Source organism: Podarcis raffonei, chromosome 11 (genome assembly GCF_027172205.1).
Source record: "Podarcis raffonei isolate rPodRaf1 chromosome 11, rPodRaf1.pri, whole genome shotgun sequence".
NCBI classification, from domain to species: domain Eukaryota; kingdom Metazoa; phylum Chordata; class Lepidosauria; order Squamata; family Lacertidae; genus Podarcis; species Podarcis raffonei.
In genome coordinates, this window is record NC_070612.1 from 3613829 (window position 1) to 3638083 (window position 24255).

Consider the following 24255-nt stretch of genomic DNA (forward strand, 5'->3'; position numbering starts at 1 on the left):
GGGAAAGTTTCTACCTTGATTCCTTGCACGCGTGGGAGAGGCAGGGCAAGGGACTGTCAAGGACGGAGAACTTTCAGATTATTAAACCTTTCAACGTCTTTCTGGGTTTTTCATTTCCCTGTCAGGCTCTCTGCAAGACAGGACGGGCTTGTTTCAAGTTGGCTCGGAAAGGCTGTATTTCATATCCCTTTCGACGCAGTCACTGGGGACATAGATTCATACATATACGGACACACATATATCCATAGAAACTTTTGTGCCTTTGAAAAGACGACTGGGAGGGTTGGTGGTTGAGAGGGAGGGAGGCTTCCTTCATCTTGCAGATCTCAGCATAGCAAGCAACGCACCTGGAAAACGCAGGTGTGGCTACCTGCCCCCAAGGCTCTTTGCAATTTAAATTTCAGACTCTCCGTTTCACTGGGGTGTGTGAATAGCTAGATAGTTGGACTGCCAGGCAGACTGCAGCGCAAACAGGCATAAGCATCTTGTTCTCTATTGCAAAGTGAGACAGGTCTTTTACACTGGGTGAGAGATAGTTGTGCTTAAACCAGGGATTGCCAAAGCGGTGCTGGTGGGTGCCAGAGTGCCCATCAGTTCCAACAGTGGATGCAGACGGTAGCCACTGTGGCTAGTAGCCATTGGTAGTCTCTCCTCCTTGAATTTAATCCTCTTTCAAAGCCACCCAAATTGGTGGCCACCTCTTCCTCCTGCAGCAGTGAGTTCCATAGTTTGACTAGGCTGTCTCATGTCTGGTTTATTGAGTTAAATTGATGGTCCTTCCAGCTCAGAGCTCAGCCACATTTCCACCTGCAAAGCATGGGTCAGAGTGTTCCCCCTTTGCCTCTCTCTTTCCCAGGAAAGACTTGCTCTTTAGCTCTGCAATGGAGCAAACATCAATCCAGAGAAAACCCAAACTGCTGTTTGCTCTGATTGAGCACTAGAGAACAATTTCCCCCGGTGGGAAGCAATGGGACAACAGGAAGTATTGCCTACACCACCCTTTGCCAGCCAGATGCTCTCTCTAGACTACAACTCCAAGCACCCAGCAAAGCCATATGATACCAAATCCGATGGGAGCATGGTCATGTTGGCTTGGGCTGACTGGGAGTTGTAGCCCAAAAACATTAGCAGGGCACCAAATTGGGAGTGGCTGGCCTACACCAACTGGGTGTAGGGAAGAGGTTTTTTTGCAGCCCTGCCTGGAGATGCTGGGGATTTACAAGGCCTTTATATACTTCTGAGAAGCCCAAAATCAACATTGCAAGGCAAAACAGAAGCTTGCCAGTCTACACTTTTCTTGTGAGCCATGAGTCTCACCATTCATAGGCACAATTGGTCAAGCGACAGGGCAAGGCCAATTTGTACTTCCTTTCCTTCAATCTGTCTCTTGGGCTTTAAGCTTGCCAGCCATTGTACGCACACATGTTGGCACGAGGGCCCTTCCAAGCTGCCCTAACCATCCGCCTTAATCTAAGACAATGATGGAGGTAAAGGTAAAGGTAAGGCGGCCCCTGACCATTAGGTCCAGTCGTGACCGACTCTGGGGTTGCGGTGCTCATCTCGCTTTATTGGCCGAGGGAGCCAGTGTACAGCTTCCGGGTCATGTGGCCAGCAGGACTAAGCCGCTTCTGGCGAAACAGAGCAGTGCACGGAAACACCGTTTACCTTCCCGCCGGAGCGGTACCTATTTATCTACTTGCACTTTGACGTGCTTTTGAACTGCTAGGTTGGCAGGAGCTGGGACCGAGCAACGGGAGCTCACCCCGTCGCTGGGATTCGAACCGCCGACCTTCTGATCGGCAAGTCCTAGGCTCTGTGGTTTAACCCACAGCGCCACCTGCGTCCCTAATGATGGAGGTGGGGGCGCCTATATTTGATCTGCACCAGAACCAGGGGCAACCCCCAAACCAGCTAGGGAGACAGCTTGCTGTAGCCTTTAGCACCTCTGGGAGCGGCCAACTTGGTTGTGGTCGAATCAGCATCTGTTCAGGGCTGCCCCAGTCAGCCGGCGACTTGCCATAACAACTTCATGGTGAGTTCCGGCACCTATTTTTCTTGGGGGGAAAGCACTGGGAATAATACTCGCAAGTAGCTGTGGGGAGGATACCTCGCAGAAAAAGTAACTGGTAGCTAAGCCCTCCCACACCAGTTTCTCTTTTGCAAATCGCTTCCTCCGGAGGGAGCTTTGGAGGGAGCTTTGCAATAGACAAGAGACGACCTGGCTAATGTTACACACCCTGCTTGCTTTTGTCCGTTTGATGACCCCTGGGAATGCAGGAGTCATTGACTATTGCTGAACACAGTATTTCCCATGGTGTGCTAAGCTTTCATGCTGAGCAGCACATCCACACTCAGATTTGGGCATTTCATCATCTGTCGAGGAGTACTTGGGTAATTGCCTGGGAAACGCCTCTGCTGTCCAAAAATACTCTCTGGACAAAGAAGACCAATTACTATTACTATTATTATTATTAAAGCTTTCTCTTGGACTAGCTCGTTTTCCGGGTGGGGAGAACATTGTGTGCGGAGGAAAATTCAGCCCTGGCTGGCAAAATGCAAAAGAGCTCAGGGCTCCTGAACCTTTAATTGCTGTGTAGAAGAGAGACAGCCAATCCAGCTATCAGTTGTAGAACAGATGTGTTCTACAGCCACTGCCTGAAGCAGCAATGCTACTGAATGCGGTTGCTGGAAGCCACACGAGGGAAGAGGGCTTTTGCACATAGTCCTTCCAGGCTTTCCAAAAGGCATCTGGCTGAGAAGGCCTTTCCTTGCCCCTGATTGCTTCTGTTGCCGCGGCCAAGCCTTCCGGCCAACCAATAGGGCCGGCTGGTGGGCGGAGCTAAATGCGTTGAAACAGCCGTGGCTGCGCTCTGCTCCCAGCCTGTTCCTTCTTTCTTCGGATCTCCTGCCCTCCCTCTCTCTTAGCTCAGCTTCTTTTTGTGTTTTGACCTTGCTATGGACTTCGGTTGGTTGCCTTGATTGTCCAAGGGGCCTGGTAGGACTTTTTTTATCCATTTGGCAAATTGGTACCAGCCTCTTGGTTTTTTCGCCTACCTCGTACCAACTCGTCACGACTTTCTGGTATTGGCGGTTGGGCATTGGAATATGTGTGCTGTGTTGGAGGATTGGGTATGTGCCATCATCCAGCCCTCCTCTTTTGGGTATTCCGTTAAAGGAATCCGGCGGTCGTGGATCCTGTCCGATGCCCTGCTGGTGGCTAGGGCCATGGCACGACCCCCTGGTGACGTCATGGGGGGGCTTCCAGTTGTATTTGCACCAACAAGCTCCTCCCATTGGTTGTTGACCCTGATATGACTCCTTTGGAGTCTTGTATTGCTGTTTCATCCAATGCCTAAGCCAATACTACTCACATGCTGTAACCAATAAAGGTTATGGCCTAATTTTGCCCATTAACCTAAAATAACGTGTCTTTGTGTCTTATTATACTCCTATGCGGGTGTCGGGTCCTCGACTCACAATGAGATGCTGGACTAGGTGACCATTGGCTTGATCCAGCAGCTGGAAACTTCTTCTTATGCTATCCTAGAATTGTAGACTTGAAAGGGGCCTTCATTTAGTCCAACTCCCTGCAATCACAGCTGAAGCATCCCTGACAGATGGCCATCCAACCTTGGTTTAAAAACCCCCAATGAAGGAGAGTCTGCCACTTTCCAAAGTCAGCCATTCCACTGTCAAACAGCTCGATAGCAGAAAGTTCTTCCTAATGTTGAGTTGGAATTTCCTTCCTTGTCATTTGAATCCACTGTTTTGGGTCCTACCCTCTGGAGCAGGAGAAAACAAGCTTGCTCTTTCTTCCATATGACAGCCTACGGGATATTTGAAGATGCCAATCATATCGTTATTAATAACATTATTATTATATTAAATAACACCTCTTAATTTTCTCCTCTCTAGGCTGAAATTACCCAGTTCTCTCAACTGTTCTTCATAAGGCTTGGTTATGCAGCCCAAAGTGGTGCAGTTTTACCACCTAAAGCAGAACATGCCCCCTGTCTGTGCTCTTGTCTTCCTGACTCCTCACTCTGTGCTTTGATGATTAAGCGCCTCTGTGGAAGCTAATAAAGCAAAAATTACAGATGCAAAACCAGGTCAAGGTTGCAAGGGGCCTCCCTGTTGGAAAGCTCATCAAAATCCTATAGCAAAAGAAAGGAACTGGCAGCGCAGTTGGCGCTATTAAGGCATTTCAAAGCCAAGAGAGAGCAAGCTAGAAGATAGCAAGGCATCCTCAGTATATATTTCTGTGTTTTTATATTGTAAACCTCCCCATGATCCTCAGATGAAGGTCGGTATTGTTGGCATCCGTCTGTCTCAAGACACAATGGAGTTCACTCTTCAGCTGAAAACGCTGGCAGCATTAAGATAAATTCAACAGTGTGAACAAGTTTTGATGGAAGCAATAATGAAATACTGAATGGTATAGTTTTTGTAAAATAAATGAACCATGGAAAGAGAAGAAGGGAAGTCACTGATATCTTAAGGATGTAAAATTAGAATTTTAAATTGTAAAACAGAAAATGTAATAAAAATAATATACAAAAAAAGACACAATGGAGTTCACCTCTGGGGGTGAGTTCGAACCACTGGAGAATCGCAGTGCCTGTTGTGGTGGCAGAAACCGGTAACTTGTAACTGCTGCCTCCCATGTTGTTTTTGCTGCATTAGTAGCACCGAGGTGCCTCTCTGGGTCACAAGCCACAAGACCCCCCTCTTGGCCACACTGATGTGGTCCAAAAGAAAGCCGAGCAATACATTCTGCACCAGCTGGGCTGCAGGAGTTGCTGGAAGGAGGTGTACAAGGCGCCATCCAACCATCTTAGGGACTCCATTCCAGATTTCCATAGGATTTTCTCCTAAGCCTTCTGGGTTTCCCAGAAGAGGCCTTTGGTTGGCCACTGTGAGACCAGGATGCTGAGCTAGATGGGGCATTGGCCTGATCCAGCAGGCCCCTCTTCCGTTCTTATGCACTTAGTTCCCATTAAACTGGAACAATGGAAGTTACCAGTAAGTCACACAGTCTATCTTAACCTCCCTTGATTTCAGCGGGAACTGCATGCACCTAGCTCTGTCCCAAGGCAACCCATAACCGGTGTGTCCTATGACTCAAGCCATCTCTGCTTCTTTAATCCTTCACTCACAATGCTGAAGCCACAACTGATGCAATTTCAGATTTCCTCATGCAGAGTCCTCCTTGCTGTCCTTTCTTGAGCCCTTTACAGCCCTTTTCCCTTTGTTGACACACTTTTTTTTTCTGGGAAGATCCGTGACTCAGACAACAACCCCATTTCCGGGGATCAGGAGCTGCAAGGCTCTTTCACATTCTCATCCTCAGTATCTTTCACGACCGGAATTGAGAATGACTGCAGGTCAATGACCTTGATCTTTCGCTGGAGAGCAAAAAAGCTGAGCCAAATTGTTTTGGTCAAAGAGGATGTTCAGCAGAAGTGCTAAAGTCTCAGCATCTCTTTGCTGGTGAGTCCTCAGTACAGTGGTACCTCAGGATGCGAACGGGATCCCTTCAGGAGCCCCGTTCGCATCCTGGACAGAATGTAAGATGTGACTGTGCATCTGTGCGTGCGCGGGTCGTGTTTTGCTGCTTCCGCGCATGCACGTGACGTCATTTTGACTGTCTGCACATGCGCGAGCAGCGAAACTCGGAAGTAATGTAGAGCTTCAGTATGTTGATGACAACGTAGTGTGGGCACGCTCAGAGGATGACCTCCAAACCATCCTAAATATCTTTGCAGAAGCTTACGAAAAGCTTGGCCTATCGCTCAACATCCAAAAAACCAAAGTGCTGCACCAACAAGTACAAAATAACCCCTCTGCAGTGCCACAAATGCAACTTAATGGTGTAACATTGGAAAATGTTGATCACTTCTACCTAGGCAGTTATTTTTCCACAAGGGCCAACATTGATGCCAAAATCCAGCATCGCCTGAGCTCTGTGAGTGCGGCTTTCTTCCAACTGAAGCGCAGAGTGTTTGAGGACCGGGACATTCGCAGGGAAACCAAAATGCTTGTTTACAAAGCTATTGTACTACCAACCTTACTATATTCTTGTGAAACATGGACCACTTATAAACACCATCTCCAACTCCTTGAAAGATTCCATCAACGGTGTCTCCATAAAGTTTTACACATCACTCGGGAAGATAGGCGAACTAATATCAGTGTACTGGAAGAAGCAAAGATCACCAGTGTTGAAGCAATGATTCTTCAACAACTTTGTTGGCTGGTCATGTTGTGCGGATGCCTGATGATCGTCTTCCAAAGCAACTATTCTATTCCGAACTAAAAAATGGAAAGCGTAATGCTGGTGGTCAACAAAAGAGGTTTAAAGACTGTCTCAAGGCAAATCTAAAAAAATGTAGTCTAAACACTGACAACTGGGAAACACTGGCCTGTGAGCGCTACAGTTGGAGAACAGCCTTTACCAAAGGTGTCATGGGCTTTGAAGACACTCGAACTCAGGACACAAGGGAGAAACGTGCTAAGGAGGAAGGCATGCTTGGCAAATCCACACCATGATCAACTCCCGCCCGGAAACCAATGTCCCCACTGTGGAAGGACATGTGGACCCAGAATTGGCCTCCACAGTCACTTACTTGTTAAAACCGTGTTTATGGAAAACAATCTTACTCGGTTACGAGTGATCGCCAAAGAAGAAGATATATAATTTTTTGAATGAATAAATAAATTTAAAAGAACAATAAAATAGTCTTGGGGAGTGGGGAAACTGGGGAGGTAGATGAGACTACATAACCTTTCAGCCAGCTCAAGGACTGAATTACATTCACATGTCAATGCAGGGATGTTTGTCTCCCATCCCAACCCCTGATAATCTGAGGTTTAGTTCTCTACATTTCCATATCACTTTCAATTAATGCCTCTTTGTAAGTGGTTTTCACTAATGTAGTTTTCACTTTTGACTCATTACTTGGATGGAGAAGGCTAATGATGATGATGATAATAATAATAATAATAATAATAATAATAATAATAATAATAATAATAATAATTTATTATTTATACCCCGCCCATCTGGCTGGGTTTCCACAGCCACTTTGGGTCATCTCCCAACAGAATATTAAAACACGATAGAACATCAAACATTAAAAACCTCCCCAAACAGGGCTGCCTTCAGATGTCTTCTAAAAGTCAGATAGTTGTTTATTTCCTTGACAAGGTTTATTGCCTTTCCAAAGGCAAGGCTAACAAAGAGAAGAGGTTCTGGGAAGGCAGAGAGAGTGAGAACGGATGGGCGGTGTTGATAGAAGAGAAACAGTTTTAGGAAACCATAAGATGCAATTTATTGGGCATTTCCCACTGTTTCTCAAGGATTTGGGGCAGGCTGCAATCCCGTCTGTCTCTTATCTTCTAAGGTTCCACGTTACGAGACTTCATTGCATAATATCTCGGTTTTGAGAATCCTCCCTTCCTGTCACTCAGACGGATTTCCATCTCAGCCTACACCCAACTTTCCCTCCTTTCAGGGATTGAAGAACTATTGCATTCATGGGATCAAAGGCCTGGGGGTGAGGGCCGCTGGAACTCACCTCGTTGACCAATTCCCGGTTCCAAAATCGCTGTGACACGCTCAGTTCCAGGAACTCCTTTGAAGAAGTTCAAAGAGTCATGCTCTCTGCTCATACCTTTCTGCCACGAGGGGTAATGCGTGTGATGCACAAATGGTTTCCTCCACACACTCATCAAGTGACTAAATGGTGCAAACCCCCCCCCCTTTTATCTGGCCGGATCAGAGTGATCTGACCTTTGCCGTGTTTCACCAGAGCTCATTTTCGCTCACCAGGAAACCTCTGATTCTTGGAAGAGAGCTAGAGCGCCTTCATCTAATGCTGGATTTTACAGAAACATCAGAGGTGCTGCTAATGTCCTGTCCGCCCAGCTGCCCAACAGCCTCCTGAACTGAGCTGGCTGAGGAAGGTGCTCATAGAATCACAGAACTGTAGCTTGGAAGGCCCCCCCAAGGCTCAGCTAGTCTAGGGTTAAAGGTAAAGGTAAAGGTACCCCTGCCCGTACAGGCCAGTCTTGACAGACTCTGGGGTTGTGCGCCCATCTCACTCAAGAGGCCGGGGGCCAGCGCTGTCCGCAGACACTTCCGGGTCACGGAAACGCCATTTACCTTCCCGCCAGTAAGCGCCCCCTATTTATCTACTTGCACCCGGGGGTGCTTTCGAACTGCTAGGTTGGCAGGCGCTGGGACCGAGCAGCGGGAGCGCACCCCGCCACGGGGATTCGAACCGCCGACCTTTCGATCGGCAAGCCCTACGCGCTGAGGCTTTTACCCACAGCGCCACCTGCCATATTTCAAAAAGTGAAAATCCGAACACAAAAGTGGTTGAGCTTCTTTCCCCTAAAGTATACTGTCGACACGGGTTGCTGTACGTCTGTTGCCATTTTTAGTGCCATTTCCACCCGGACACTGCTTTCAGCTGAAGAATTTTGGCTGTGTCCAGGAATTTCTGGACGTATCGCCGCCCTAAAAATGCCATGCAGTGCAGGAATCACAGGTAAAAAATCCCTGACAGGTGGCCTCCCAGCTCCTGTTTAGAAGCCCTGGGTAACAGTCCACCACCTTCTGAAGAAAGAAGAAGAAGAAGAAGAAGAAGAAGAAGAAGAAGAAGAAGAAGAAGAAGAAGAAGAAGAAGAAGAAGAGTAGTAGTAGTAGTAGTAGTAGTAGTTTGGATTTGATATCCCGCTTTATCACTACCCGAAGGAGTCTCAAAGCGGCTAACATTCTCCTTTCCCTTCCTCCCCCACAACAAACACTCTGTGAGGTGAGTGAGGCTGAGAGACTTCAGAGAAGTGTGACTAGCCCAAGGTGACCCAGCAGCTGCATGTGGAGGAGCGGGGAAGCAAACCCGGTTCACCAGATTACGAGACTACCGCTCTTAACCACTACACCACGCTGGAGTCCGTTCCACTGTCAAACAGCTCTTACCCACTGGTGGACGAAGGTGGGGGCAGGGGGAGAGGGGCCCCCAGGTGCCATCCGGAGGAGATGATATTGCAGTTGCCCCCTCGGGATGTGCGCCGCTCACCGTGCACCCCGGGATGCACGACACGTGCTGCAAACCCTGAGGATGCACGCCATGTGCTGCACATGTCTCGCGCTGCGTGCCACGCCCCCGCGGGTGGTGCAACATGCCCCTGGGACACATGCCACACCCCTGGGATGCATGCCACGCCCCCACACTTTTACCGCTCCAGGTGCTGGAGCATGGAGCTCCACCACTGCTCTTACCATCAGAAAGTTCTTCCTAATGTTCCCCCTCCCCACACAAAAAATCCCACCTTTTTATTGTGCATATGGTAACCCGGTTTAATGTGTAAAATATTGATAAGGGCAGAGGAGAGGGAAGAAAGGGTAGAAAAGGAATATACCAATGTGGAAGTCTGGGAGGGGGGAATAAAGCCATACCATTAGCAAATACAAGCTCATACAATGAGGTTTCCAAGATAAAAAAGTGTTTTTGTTTTGTTTTTTTACGCTGAAATAACTGTAAAGAGTTTGTGAAATTTGCCAGAATATATATTTTTTAAGTAAAAACAAACAAAAATCCGCAAGCAAGGACTTTGGAAGACAGGGGTGAACTGGTAATTTGGGGTGGGGTGGAAAGCTTGAATAGGTTTTTACTGTCAAATAACATCTATTGGAGAGCGTGATGAACAGGGTGCACTACACAGAAGGACAAAGAAAGGGTGATTTAATCACAGGTTCTGGAAACTTGGGAGGGTGGGAAATGAGAAGAGGCGCAAGGCAAAAGAACACTTGTTTGGTCACGTTAAAAAAATTGCCTTTAATAATTAGGCACCATGGCTCTTCTATTTAAAGTTTTATGAACTAGGGCCTACCTGCCTGGATCTTTTTTCTTTTTCTTTAAAAATGTTAACATAGCCAGATTCTTTCTAAGTTTATGACTTGGTGGTGGTTGCTGTTAGGAGACAGAGTTCCCTCCAAGCTTATTCTCAAAGGAGAGAATAGTTAATGGCTTCCCAGGAGGAAAAGCCACCAATTCATCAAAGAAAACAGAACCTTTTTATTATCCCCCCCCCAAAAAAAACCAACAACTATATTTGCCCAGTTAGGAGACTAGCCAAAGAGAGAAGTTTTTTGGGCCAAGACTAGGAGACATCATCTTCTCAATGGTTGCTTTGCTTCCTAGCAAATGGGTCTTCAAAAAACACAAACACAAAATGCCCCCATGTTTTCCAGACAGCCCCCAGCAGTCTCTGAAGTGATGCTGAAAGCATTTTAGCAGTCATTCTTTCAAAGTTCAATTGTTTTGTCATTTTCTAGAGCTGCTGAGGCAATGATGTTCTCTGTCGGATGGCATGCTGTAGAAATCACAACATCTGTATGCCCTGGCAGCTGCTGTACGGTCTCTTGTACAGTTTGGAGGTTCCAAATGTAAACCAGGTTGTCCTGTGAACCAGACGCGATCCATTTTCCACCAGTAACGGAGAAGTTGGCAAAGATGCAGTATTTCTTGTTCTTGTGGCCTTTAGGCACTTTCCTTTGTTGCAGTCCCAAAGCTTAAGAGTGCAGTCCAATGTTGCTGCTAGAATATATTTGCCACTGGGAGAGAACTTCACAAAGGACACAGAGGGATTGTCATCATCAATCAGCGGTTTCAAACACTGTCCTGATGCTGTATCCCAGATTCAGCAGAGGCCATCATAGCTGCTGGACACTATCAAGGAGCCATCATGGTTAAAATGCACCGCTGAAACCGGGTCAGAATGGGCTGGCAGGGTTTTTTGGAATTTCCTGGTTTTGATGTCCCGTGCAATGATTCTTCAGCATCAACTTCGTTGGACTGGTCATGTTGTGCAGATGCCTGATGATCGTCTTCCAAAGCAACTACTCTATTCCGAACTTAAAAATGGAAAGCGTAATGCTGGTGGTCAACAAAAGAGGTTTAAAGACTGTCTCAAGGCAAATCTAAAAAAAGTAGTATAAATACTGACAACCAGGAAACACTGGCCTGCGAGCGCTCCAGTTGGAGAACAGCCTTTACCAATGGTGTCATGGACTTTGAAGACACTCAAACTCAGGACGCAAGGGAGAAATGTGCTAAGAGGAAGGCACGCTTGGCAAATCCACACTGTGATCAACTCCCGCCCGGAAACCAATGTCCCCACTGTGGAAGAACGTGTGGATCCAGAATTGGCCTCCACAGTCACTTACGGACTCATTGTTAAAACTGTGTTTATGGAAGACAGTCTTACTCGGCTACGAGGGATCGCCAAAGAAGAAGAAGAAGATCCTCACACTCGCACCAAATGATCCTGAGACAATGAGGTTGGACTGTGGGTTGGACTCGCAGCAGAAGATGCAGTTGCTGTGTCCCTTCAGGGTTTTCAAGCATTTCCCCGAGCTCACATTCCAGATTTTGAGAGTTTTGTCATCTGAGGCAGATACAAAAAAAGGTTTGAATCAGATGACCAAGCGACATCAGAGATTCCCAGCTTGTGGCCAGATACGGTCTTCTCAAATTTGCCGTCATAGGTGCGCCAGATTTTTATAAGCTTATCAGCCGAGGAACTGCCCAGCCAACTCCACTGGGACTGAATTTCACTGATGAGACAGCTTTTGTGTGTCCTGCCAGTGTGAACTTCAGGGCACAGTTTGGTTTTACAGAGGCAGGCTTGCTCTGATTGTTTGAAGAGGAGGGTGTCGATGGTGCTCTGGCTGATTCTGAATCTGGCTTCTTCTCTTCCATTGCCATGGCTGTGAAAACTAGCAAGCCAGGAAGGATCTAGGCCCTTGAAGGGATGGAAGAGCAGGGCAATTCAAAGAAGGGAGTCTCCTACTTAAGGCATGGCTTCCTCCTACTCTGTGTTACGAAAAAGGAGCAATGCAGAAGCGAGCTCCAGATGGCTGGAATGGTAAACAGGAAGCTGATGTTATTGGATTGTACCGTGGGAACCAGGGACAGTCTGTTCAGTGCTCTGAGCGCCGGATGTTAGCTCAGAGTGCCACATGACCCTGTACTGGAAGTACATGGGTGGAGTTATTCTCTCTCTGCAGTTGTGAATCAGAGGGTACAGACGTGTTTTCTCTGTACTGCTGAACGACAGAAATAAAGACATGTAGATATATTTCTGTCTGTCTCATTCCCCCCCTGGCTATGGGAGGGGGAGGAATGGTGTGTTCTTTTCACGTTTGAGAAGAATCGCCGATTGGAGACCTCCCTTGATCTTGCCGGGAGTCGCAGACAGGAGGTCACAAGGATTCAAGCCGGGCACCTGGAGGGTGGCCAAATTCCTCTGGACTAAGCTGGCTCTGCTGGCTTGAGATCCGACATCTGGTAGCATAGCCGATGGTTAAAAGATCCATGAGAATCTGCATGAGAGGTGAGAGGTCGATGAATCGTTGCCATCCTCTGCACCTAAGGAGATAAAGAAAGCGTCTGCCTGCAGCCAGAAAGCTGAACAGACAGCTGGACACCGAAAGGCAACGGAGCTAAAAAGGTATGCTGCATTTTGGGCTTAGGAGAGTGAACGCAGAAAGGTTTAATTCTCTGGTTCACATAAAAGAGCTACGTTTGAGAAAAACAAGCTCTGAGAGCAAGCTTGCATACCAGGAATTCCTGTGGTGAGATAAGGATTCCCGTCTTGAGCAGGTTGCTAGGCAACGGCCGCACAGTACTTGTAAAGTTACTGAATGGCTGGGAAAGAGCCTGGGAAGTGGGATTGTTTTGAATTCTGCGCAGCATGTGCAAAGATTTTGAATACAGCCCAAAGGTTTGCCTGCCAGTGAAGCAGTAAACAGCCCAGAAGAGACTTTTGGATTTTACTGGCTTGAAAGTGAAAGCTGGCTTGAGATTGAAAGCAAAGACTTGAGTTCAGCATGGATTCCAAGAAGGCGGGAGGGTTGCCCTATCCGCCTCCCCTGACTAATGACAATTATTCATCTTGGTCTATAAAGATGAAGGCCCTGCTGCAGAATCAGAGGGTCTTTGACGTGATTGAGAACCCCATCCCAGCAGCAGCAACCCGAGGTTGGGAGTCACAGAATCTGAAAGCCAGAACGGCTATAATTCTGTGTGTGTCAGATGACCAATTGGTGCATATTCAGGGTTTGGAATATGCACGGGAAATTTGGGAGATGCTGCATAGAACACATCAGAGGGATGCTGGTTCTTCAGCGTTGCTGTATTTTGAGAAGCTGACCAATCTGAGGCTTGCGCCTGATGGAGATGTTCAAGCGCACCTGACGGAGATGAAATATCTGCGCCAGCAGATGGTGGAACGCAATTTCCGCCTGCAGGAGGAAGTGTTTTGCTTCATGATGATCAACAGCCTAAATCGGACTTACAAAACCGTTGCCAGTCAGCTTGGTTCCCTCCCGGCTCAGGATTTGACCGCGGAAAGGGTGTCTGCCGTCGTTTTGAATGAACATGACAGACTTGCTGCACTGGAAGAAAAGGACAGGGGGAGGGAGGAACGGAGTTCTAATTCCCCCGCAGATGAAGCTACTGGAGAGAAAGCTCTAGCTTTGAACGCTGTCCGATGTTACAATTGTGGACAGGCTGGGCATCTTCAGCGGAACTGCAAGAAGCCACGTCAGCCAAAAGGAGCGAAGGGCCGCTCAGCAAAGCCTGAGGCGTCAGGCAAAGGTCATACCAAGACTTCGGTGAGACCTGGAAAGGCTTTGATGGCGAAAGGAACCACGCCAGATGTTGGGAACTCGTTTGTTATTGACACGGGAGCAACGGTCCATATGTCCCCACACAGAGAACTCTTTTCAACGTTTAAGAAGCAAAGCTTCGCTGTGAAACAGGCCAACGGTCAGGAGCTGGAAGCGGCCGGCGTAGGGACTGTCTATCTTAAGAGTCTGAACTTGACAATAAACAATGTTTACTTGGTTCCTGAATTGAAGTTCAATCTGCTGAGTGTTTCGCAGATTGCAAAGAAAGGACTGATATTGTCCTACGATGCTGAGAGCTGCAAGATCTACAAAGATGGAGAGTTATTTCTTTCGGCCAGAGAGAAAGATGGACTATATTTGTTGACTTTTGCACAAAGTGATTACATGGAATGTAATTCATCTGTGTCTAACCTAGTTTCTCTTGCAGGTGTGAGCAAGAAGAAGACCGGAGTCAACAGAGCATTTCAGCGGGTGTATGCTGATGTGATTGGTCCTCTAGAACCATCTAGAGGCAATGCAAGATTTTATCTTGTGTGTGTGGATCATTTCTCAAACTATGTCTGGGTTTATGTGTTGAGAAAGCCACAGGAAGCCTTAGAGAGGTTTCAGGAGTTTTGTGACAAAGTTAAGAGTATGCATGATGCTAACATTGATTGTCTATTCACAGATGAGAAGCAGATTTTTCTTTTACAGGATTTCCAGCGGTTCCTGCAGAAGAAAGGGATCAGACACAAGATTGCTGTTTCAGCGGAAGCGTGGAACAGGGGTGTCTGTGTACGGGTGAACAGAGAATTGCAAAAGGGGATGGAAGCGCAATTGCTTAGTTCACATCTGCCACATGAGTACTGGGCCGAGTCTCTAATGTCGTTCTGTTATACGAAGATGAGAAAGGTTTCAAAAGAGTTGGGAAGTTCTCCTTTTGAGAAACTGTTCCACAGAAAACCTTCTGTTGCCCATTTCAAGGTGTTTGGGTCTCATGTGAGAACAGAAGCTCCAGGTGGAGTAAAGAATGCCAGAGGCATTTTTGTGGGGTATGAAAAGGGTCTCTACAGAGTAATTTTGTCTGAATCTGGTCAGGTGATTCTCACAAAATTTCTAGAGAGTGCTCCTGAACAGGAGAGAGTGATAGTACACACATTTCCCACAGAGGACGATTCAGATGATGATGGTGATTTTACTGATTACAGTGGTACTGAGAGTGATGACACTGATAGCTCGGAGAGCTCAGTTGTCACAGTCATTGAGAGGAAGTCTCACACAATGGACAGGCCTTCACAACTGAAGGATGAACCACTGTTTACCATTGGAACTGGTTCTCCAAAGAGTCCTGAGACTGGACCAGTAAGCAGAGAGGATCAGCACCTCATACGTAGGTCTGAGAGAGTTACAAAGGGTCAACCACCCAAGAGGTACTCAAAAGAGTTTGCTAATTTAGCTGTTGCATGTGTTGCTGTTGTAAACAACCGAGGACAGGTTGGAGCTGTGTCTAAGTCAGAGACAAAGACACAACAGAGAGTTGCTAGCCAAGGTAATGCAGATGCACTCATTCCTTGGAAACCAGACAACCAGAGAGGTATACTGGGGAAACCAGTGGCGGGGAGTTCCAAGGGTGGAACTGAAACAACAGGGGAGTGTTGTGTGTATAACAACTGTTTGTTTTCTTCTCTGGATCACGCTTTGCTTGCCGCAACACGCATTGATTCTTTTGGGGGAGGATGTTACGAAAAAGGAGCAATGCAGAAGCGAGCTCCAGATGGCTGGAATGGTAAACAGGAAGCTGATGTTATTGGATTGTACCGTGGGAACCAGGGACAGTCTGTTCAGTGCTCTGAGCGCCGGATGTTAGCTCAGAGTGCCACATGACCCTGTACTGGAAGTACATGGGTGGAGTTATTCTCTCTCTGCAGTTGTGAATCAGAGGGTACAGACGTGTTTTCTCTGTACTGCTGAACGACAGAAATAAAGACATGTAGATATATTTCTGTCTGTCTCATTCCCCCCCTGGCTATGGGAGGGGGAGGAATGGTGTGTTCTTTTCACGTTTGAGAAGAATCGCCGATTGGAGACCTCCCTTGATCTTGCCGGGAGTCGCAGACAGGAGGTCACAAGGATTCAAGCCGGGCACCTGGAGGGTGGCCAAATTCCTCTGGACTAAGCTGGCTCTGCTGGCTTGAAATCCGACACTCTGCCGCTGCTGCCTTCACCTGCACACCTGCTACCAGGTCTTCCTAATGTTAAGTTGGAATCTCCTTCCATGTCTTTTGAATTCATTGGGTTGGGTTCTCCCCTCTGGAGCAGCAAAAAATAATCTTGCTCCATCTTCCATGCTTGAGATATTTGAAGGTGGTCATCATGTTAACTCAGTCTCCTCTCCTCCAAGCTGAATATCTCCAGCTCCTTCAACTGTTCCTCCTAAGTCTTGGTTTCCAGACCCTTGAACCTCTTGGTCACCCTCCTCTGCATACATCCAGCTTGTCAATATCATCCTTAAAATGGGATGCTCAGAACTGAACACAGGACTCCAGGTTTGGTCTGACCAAGGCAGAATAGAGCAGGACTTAACCTGGATGCTATACCTCTGTTGACGTATCCTAGAATTGCATTAGCTTTTTTTTGTTGCTGCATCATCCTGTTGATTCATGTTAAGCTTGTGGTCTATTAAGAACCCTAAATCCTTTTCACACGGACTACTGTCAAGGTGTCCCCCATCCTATATTTGTGTTGAAGGAATCCTGGATGATAATCCTGGGTGACTTCAGCAGTCACACTGAAGCAAACACCGACAACTGGAAAACACTGGTCTGCGAGTCCTCCAATTGGAGAACAGCCTTTACCAAAGATGTCATGGGTTTTGAAGACGCTTGAACTCAGGACAAAAGGGGAAAACGCGCTAAGAGGAAGGCATGCTTAGCAAACTCTCACCATGATCAACTCCCACTCAGAAACCTATTTCCCTACTGTGGAAGGACGTGCAGATTCAGAATTGGCCTCCACAGTCACTTACAGACTCACTTTTAAAAACCATGTTTATGGAAGACAATCCTACTCGTCTATGAGGGATCACCAAAGAAGATAGAAGCAGCAGGAGCTGCTGAACCAGATGAGGATATCACGGCCTCTATGGTGACAATGGGATTGTTTGTCATTATCATCTGACTTATGCAGAGAACAGGACATAGCTTTGACTTCGTCTTTGCTCCTAGGCCAAACTGCTAGAGCCTGGACTCACGGCAGCAATTCCCCTCTGCAAGAGTGTGGGACCAATTCAGATGGTCCACCCTCGGAATCTTATGGATCCTGGTGGATCCCTGAATGCTCTGGGGGGGGGGGCTTCCAAGTGGACAGAGCTGTGGTCTATGTGATTGCAGTGTATACCCTTGGAACTGAACCGCCATGTAAGACGCAATTGTACAGTAATAAATAATCTGAATGTTCTCCCTTGCCAACGCTTTGCTCAGCTTCAGAACGGATGCTGCTTCAGTCTGGTTGCCCCATCTCTCTCTCCCCACAGGCTGCATGGAGACAGATTCTGCAAGAAGAGCGTGCCACAAAACTCCGAGACGCTCTGCTTTCAAGGGATGTGACTCTGTCAAAGGATGCCCCCGGAACTTCCTCCTCTTTGCAGCAGGAGCAGCGAGTGCAGATGTTAAAACATCCCAGGTTTGGCACACAACCAGCCTGCCTTTGCCAAATCCAGGTTGTGCTTTTTCTGGTTCAGTCCTGTTTCTTCTGGTTCAATCCGCCTTGAGACAATTGCTTCATTGTGCCGCCTCTAACAGGCTGAGCTGGCGAAAAGATTGTGCCACACACACACACGCACGCACGCACGCAGAGGAGTCAGGGTGTGTGTTGGCAGACTGAGGTAACCAGTTCCACTAGGCAGGATGTATGCTTTCAAGACTCGGGGAGGACCAACTCCCCCCTCCAAAAACCGAAGGCAGATGAGCTGAAAGCAGAGGAGTCTGAAGGGAAAGGGTGAGGGGACGGAAGGAGGAAGCCAGTTTCATCCAGTTGAATACATGGAGAAACTCATAAATAACTCACAGAGGTGCTTGAGTCATTGCGGTTCTGCCCTCCAGACGTGCTAGTTGGGTCCTGCACAGATGCTTGGAGGAGAAAAAAATATCTCTAATTTTGAGAAAGGTGTGTGTGTGTGTGTGTGTGTGTGTGTGTGTGTGTGTGTGTTAGGAGTGGAGGAGAAATTCTATTCAGTTCAAAGGCAAACCTACCTAATTCACGCTTTCTGAAAGAAGAGGAGTTTGGATTTGATATCCCGCTTTATCACTACCCGAAGGAGTCTCAAAGCGGCTAACATTCTCCTTTCCCTTCCTCCTCCACAACAAACACTCTGTGAGATGTGTGGGGCTGAGAGACTTCAGAGAAGTGTGACTGGCCCAAGGTCACCCAGCAGCTGCATGTGGAGGAGCAGAGATGCGAACCCGGTTCCCCAGATTACAAATCTACCACTCTTAACCACTACACCACACTGACCATTTGCAAAACGAATCACAGTCCTCCTTCAAAACATTTCCCCAGCCAAGTGATGTGTGCTGAAATGCACATACTAGAGGGAAGTCTGCACATATCAGTGAAAATCTCACACAAAAATTCATCATATTGGAGGAAATGGCTTGCAAAGAGGCACACATTACTTTAAACTGCATAAAAATGTGCCTGTTGGGAGAAATTCACACTAAAATGCTGGTCAGTGTTTACGGGAATTCACGAAATCGTTGCAGAAATGTGGAGAACTGGATGGAAGATTGGAAGAATGAGGAGACCCGCTCCTGCTAGGTGCTCATGGAAGGTGATGCACCCACACTGGGAAGGGATGGGAGAAGACTGGTGGGTGACTGACTGGGGTACCAAAGCCCTGTATCGGTGGGTGGTGCCGAACTGGTCGGGATGGAGAAGCCCTTCTGCAAGCGGCAATTCATTGTGTCAGCCTTTGGTGGGGCACGGCAAGTGCTGTTGCACATTCTGTGCATGGGTCCTGAGCAGGGCCGGATTGAGGTTGGATGAGGCCCCTAAGCTACTGAAGGTGATGGGGCCCTTTCTATGTCCAGCTGTCCTTTGTCAACAACCAATTGCCACTGTTTTTTGTGTTGAATATATGCTACATGGTAATTTATGGACCTCATAGGTATCTAAAGCCATTTGCACATAACAAAATATGTATTTTATCAAATAATTGTTGAACTGAAATACAATTAAGAAGTATATTAATTGTGAAATAATTATTAAGCTCTAACTTCAAATGATGGGGGGCCCATAACTTATATCATAGGAGCCTACACAACACAAAATACTGCTGCTGATTAACATTTGTGTGTGTGTGTGGGGGGAGGTTATTGGCTTGTTTTAATTTCTGTATTATTGCATATTTTACATTCACATTTTTTTGCACTTTTCTGCCGTGAACTGCTCAGGGATCTTCGGATGAAGGGCAGTATACAAATATAATAATAATAATTTGGCTATGCAAATGTGCAGCTTTAGATACAGGGTGCTTATTTTGTAAGATAGCATTGCGAATAAAGAATACAAAGTTGTATCCAATACTGTACTTAATCTATGACATGTTTTTGCCCTTTGCAATTTGTATTGCATTTCCTTTGGACTGAAATGCACGGCCTTCACACTTAATGGTGTGGAATAATGTAATGAACTAGGTAAAATTCCACCCCAGTGAACAGTGAGGCAAATAATGTAGTTTTTGATGGAAGCCAAACTGCAGCAGAAAAGAAACAGTGCTGCAAGTGAAGAACACAGGGCAGGACATTGAGCTAAGATCAGGTTAAGACTTTGATGATGATGTTTTGATGATACCAGGAGCAGCAACTTGAAATGAACACACTGATGCAGCTGCTGGAGGCCATTTTTTCATTTCCAGAGACCCAGGCATATGATCCAGGAATTGCATTCCCGACTGATATCATCCACAGCAGAGCAAGGGATTCCAGTGTTCAACACTTGGCTCACGCGGTCCACCCACCCAGGTCAACATGGCACTCTGAGACAGCTCTTAGCTGTGTTTCCCAACACTGTCAAGATGACCTGAGTATGTGGTGACCTGCAGCTATGCATACAGAAGAGATCATGAAACAATGGCACTCATGCAGGCACTGAACTGCTTTCTTTGCAGCCTAGATGGGACTGAGAGCCAGACACCTGTCAGTGGCCTTTGGGAGAACTGGCACACCTTGGAATGTCACTTGCTTGAAAACCACTGAGGATCCATAGAGTAGAATGGTAGAGTTGGAAGGGCTTTTGTTTAAACTTGTTAGTCGCTTAATCTTGCCCAGGGTGACCGAAAGCGACTTACAGCCAAACAACCAACCAAACAGACAATAAACTTCACATAGGTACAAGAGGAATGAGAAATACATTAAAAAACATTCCACATCTAAAAGGTCACAGATAGTTAAAGACCAAAGGCCTGGTTATAGAGGATTTTCAACTACAGGAATACAAAGATTCAGGTAGGTAGCCGTGTTGGTCTGACACAGTCAAATTAAATTAAAAAATTAAAAAATTGTCCAGTAGCAACTTAGAGACCAACTAAGTTTGTTCTGGGTATAAGCTTTTGTGTGCATGCACACTTCTTCAGATACTCTGAAACAGAAGTCACCAGGCCCTAATATATAGTGGGAGGGGGGGTATTTCTCAGAAGGATAGTAGGAGAAGGGTGATCGACTCAATGGGTATAGTAAACCTGTTGACGACTGTTAATGACTGCAATCTGTCCTACAGGAAAAAGCAAGGGATAGTATGCAGAGGACCAAAATTAGCTTTAGCATGTTTAATGAGACAAAAATCCAATATTTCAGAGTACAGTGGTACCTCGGGTTACATATGCTTCAGGTTACATACGCCTCAGGTTACAGACTCCGCTAACCCAGAAATATTACTTTGGGCTAAGAACTTTGCTTCAGAATGAGAACAGAAATCGTGCAGTGGTGGCACAGCAGCAGCAGGAGGCCCCATTAGTTAAAGTGGTACCTCAGGTTAAGAACAGTTTCAGGTTAAGAACGGACCTCCGGAACAAATTAAGTTCTTAACCCGAGGTACAACTGTATCTGAAGAAGTGTGCATGCACACAAAAGCTTATACCCAGAACAAACCTAGTTGGTCTCTAAGGTGCTACTGGACAATTTTATTTATTTATTTATTTATTTATTAGGAATATAAAGATTACTGTCAAATTTCTTTTTATCAAAACTAAAAGGCTAATCTACATAAGAACACAAAGCAAGCAGAAAGAGAGAGAGAGAAGATAAAGGACAAAGGAAAAAAATAGGAAGAAGGAAAAATAACAGAAAAAGAGAGCTTTTAATTCTTTATCTGTCAGCTACTGTATATATAGAAATTAGTCAACACATCCACTCCAAAATAACACCCCGTGAAACCGCTTTCTATAAACCAACATTATCTCCAATCCTCAAACCCAAACATCATGAGTTCATTTTCTTTTTCACGCAAAAAGTCCATAAGAAGTTTCCAGTCTTTAGAAAATGTTGACAATGGCTTTTCTCTGATTAAAGTTGTCAGCTTCAACATCTCAGCTAAATCCAGTCACTTTCACAGCCCTTCCTCCATTGCTACTAATGATACGTCTTTCCATCTTTGTGCATAGAAAAGTCTTCAACTTTCAATGTTGTCAGGAGGCAATGGAATGGCAGATGTTAGGGCAAGGTGTTCCCCACGGTGTACGGATGCCTTTGCTCGTCAGCCAATTTGGCACCTTTCCCCCATAGCTTGCAGCGCAATAGAAAACCCATTATTTATTATCTCTCAAATAAAAAAATTCTTTCCATGGACCTTTTTAGTCAGCTGCCATTGGAATACTCCCCACATTTCCTACCTTGGGGTTTTCTTGATGAGCTTTCAAATATGCCTCCTTTTCTGCTGCAAGAAAAGGTTTGTTTCTGATGATCACTATTTAGCGCAAGTATTTATTTATTGCATCAATATCCCACCTTACCTTCCTGAAAAGGTTATGGCTTCATCTTTCTTCCTCTCTCCTTGGTACCCTACTGGGGCACTTCGCTAATCAGATCAAAGTTCCTAACATCACCCATGCTGTGCTCCTCTCCTTTTTTTTGGTGAAATTGTCCTAGTTTCTGAGCCAGCTTAGCTGCACTGACAACAGTCCACCAGCCAACATCCGGCAAAGGAAAGGAGGGGAAATGTTTCCTTAGGACCAGGTCTAAATTCCTCCAGCCATTTGCGTTCCAGGAGGACTTTACTTCCTAGCATGATTTGAGAGATGCTGTCTTCCCGAGAGCTCCTTCTTCAAGTTCAAAAGGTGTCAGAAGGCTGTTCAACAATAACTTGCAGAAGAGCTTTCAGCATGGCTGCCCTTGTTCCATGGAACTGCATTCATGACGAGCAAGAACAGGGAGACACTATTCTGCACATTCCACAGACAACCAAAGACATTTCATAGAATCATAGTATTATAAAGTTGGGAGAGATCCTAGCTCTGCCCTCAGAAGAAGAAAGAGGACCTTTCTCCCTTTCGTGATCTATCTTTAGTGAGTAGGCCATCTATTGACAAGGTTGGTCAGTTCATGGGTACATAGGAATAAATGGCAACTGTTTACCTATAGAAGCAAAAATTGAGGTATACCTACACCTGCTACTTCTCCCTGGAGACCACAGTTATTAAGATATATTTTCCCATGGTAGTGTGGCAGTTGTGAGGAAACACTGTTTTCCCATTGCTGAAACCACAATGGGAATTATCCAGCCAAGATGAAATGCCTTTAAGTCTCACCAAGTTCAAGAAGGGACTTAGTCAGCTGTTCAGATCCCTCTCAGGATGCTAATTCATGGGTGCTGCTTGGATTTTCCATCTCAAGTACCCAAATGTCTTGGGATGGCTCCCCACTCCACCTCGGTAATAGACAACTGCATAAAAACCCTGTAAATATTGGCATATTTCCAATGACTTCTGCTTCAGCTCATATTCCCACCGGATACATTTCAGTTCCCTGTAACCTTTTGTTGCCGGTGGTTTAGCAATTTCGCTGGAACTGAGGAGCAAGTGGGTGGGTCGAACACAGCGCCAGTCATGTCATATGCCTCACAGATTAAATTAAATTAAATTTCCCCGGCATCAATGAACGTCTTTAATTAGTGGCTCAGAAATTCAAAACAATAATTTATCCCAATCTGTTGATCTTCGTGTGTGTGTGTCTTACTTGGGTGTGACGTTGGAAAGTGCTTTTCTTCAGAAATGACGCATTGCCGTAACTTGTTGAAAGTTCCATCTGGCTGGACTGCTTGATGCTGGGCTGCTGATAGGAAGCCATTGACCACCTCCAGTTTCACAGTTGCTAATCCCATGACCCAATGCAGGGTGCAAGGAAGTGACAGCCTACTAAATTGCTCTTGGTGGATCGTGTCACAGATAATCAAAGGCAGGAAGGGATTCCCTGTTCCTTAGAATTCTCCTTGTGACGTTGTTTGCAGGCATGCACTTTGGATATGAAAAATCGCTTCTCATCATGTATGGGACATGTTTATTCATTGGAAAGAACCCTGTGGCCCTCTTGCCACCAGCTACAACCAACATCTCCCTCTGGTGCAATCTATTAAGGCAAAGAGTAAAGGCAAAGGCAAAGGTAAAGGTAAAGGGACCCCTGACCATTAGGTCCAGTCGTGACTGACTCTGGGGTTGCGGCGCTCATCTCGCTTTATTGGCCGAGGGAGCCGGGGTACAGCTTCCGGGTCATGTGGCCAGCATGACTAAGCTGCTTCTGGTGAACCAGAGCAGAGCATGGAAACGCCGTTTACCTTCCCGCTATAAAGCGGTACCTATTTATCTACTTGCACTTAGGGGTGCTTTCGAACTGCTAGGTGGGCAGGAGCTGGGACCGAAAGACGGGAGCTCACCCCGTAGCGGGGATTCGAACCGCCGACCATGCGATCGGCAAGTCCTAGGCACTGAGGTTTTACCCACAGCGCCACCCGCGTCCCTTGAAAGTGAGAAACAGTCCTAAAACAGGCCGCAAAACAACACTCAGCCATTCCTAAAAGACATCCCTGTTGTTGTTCTTCTCTGTTTTGCCCAGAGCGCTCTTTCAACAATGCCATCCGTGTGCCAGGTTTGAATGCCAAAGGCTCCCAGGGAGAGGTATTCCTGGCAGTTGTTTCCCCGCAAGGAAACTCCGTTTATATAAAAGCTGGTCACAGCTAGATGCTTGCAAGGCATGTTGATCCAGACTGATGAGGGTTGGTTGGCACCGGACTGGGAAGCTGTCACAGAAGTTTGTTTCACTCAGGCAACACTCCTACACCAAGGTGCTTCTGTTGCATTCCTTTCTTCTGCTACCTTCCCTCTGCTCTTGTCACTCTGCCAGCAAGTAGGAACATAAAGAGAGAGCCTGGCTGCAACACACCAAGCCCCTGCCTAGCCTGGAATCCTGTTTCCCATAGTGGTGGCACACAGAGAAGGGCCTCAGAGGATGATCCTAGAGTCTGGGTCGGTATATATGGGGAGAGGCGGCAGTGGCATAGCGTGCGTTGCCAGTGCCCAGGGCCACACAGAG

General features: G+C 46.6%; 1 protein-coding gene and 1 pseudogene across 2 annotated transcripts in view; one reads left to right on the plus strand and one right to left on the minus strand.

Annotated features, from left to right (window-relative positions):
• TPGS2 (tubulin polyglutamylase complex subunit 2) overlaps positions 1–24255 on the plus strand; it is a 190199-nt gene that overhangs the window by 53166 nt on the left and 112778 nt on the right. The gene's annotated exons all lie outside the window — the stretch shown is intronic.
• On the minus strand, positions 9656–11774 carry LOC128423626 (WD repeat-containing protein 5-like; annotated as a pseudogene).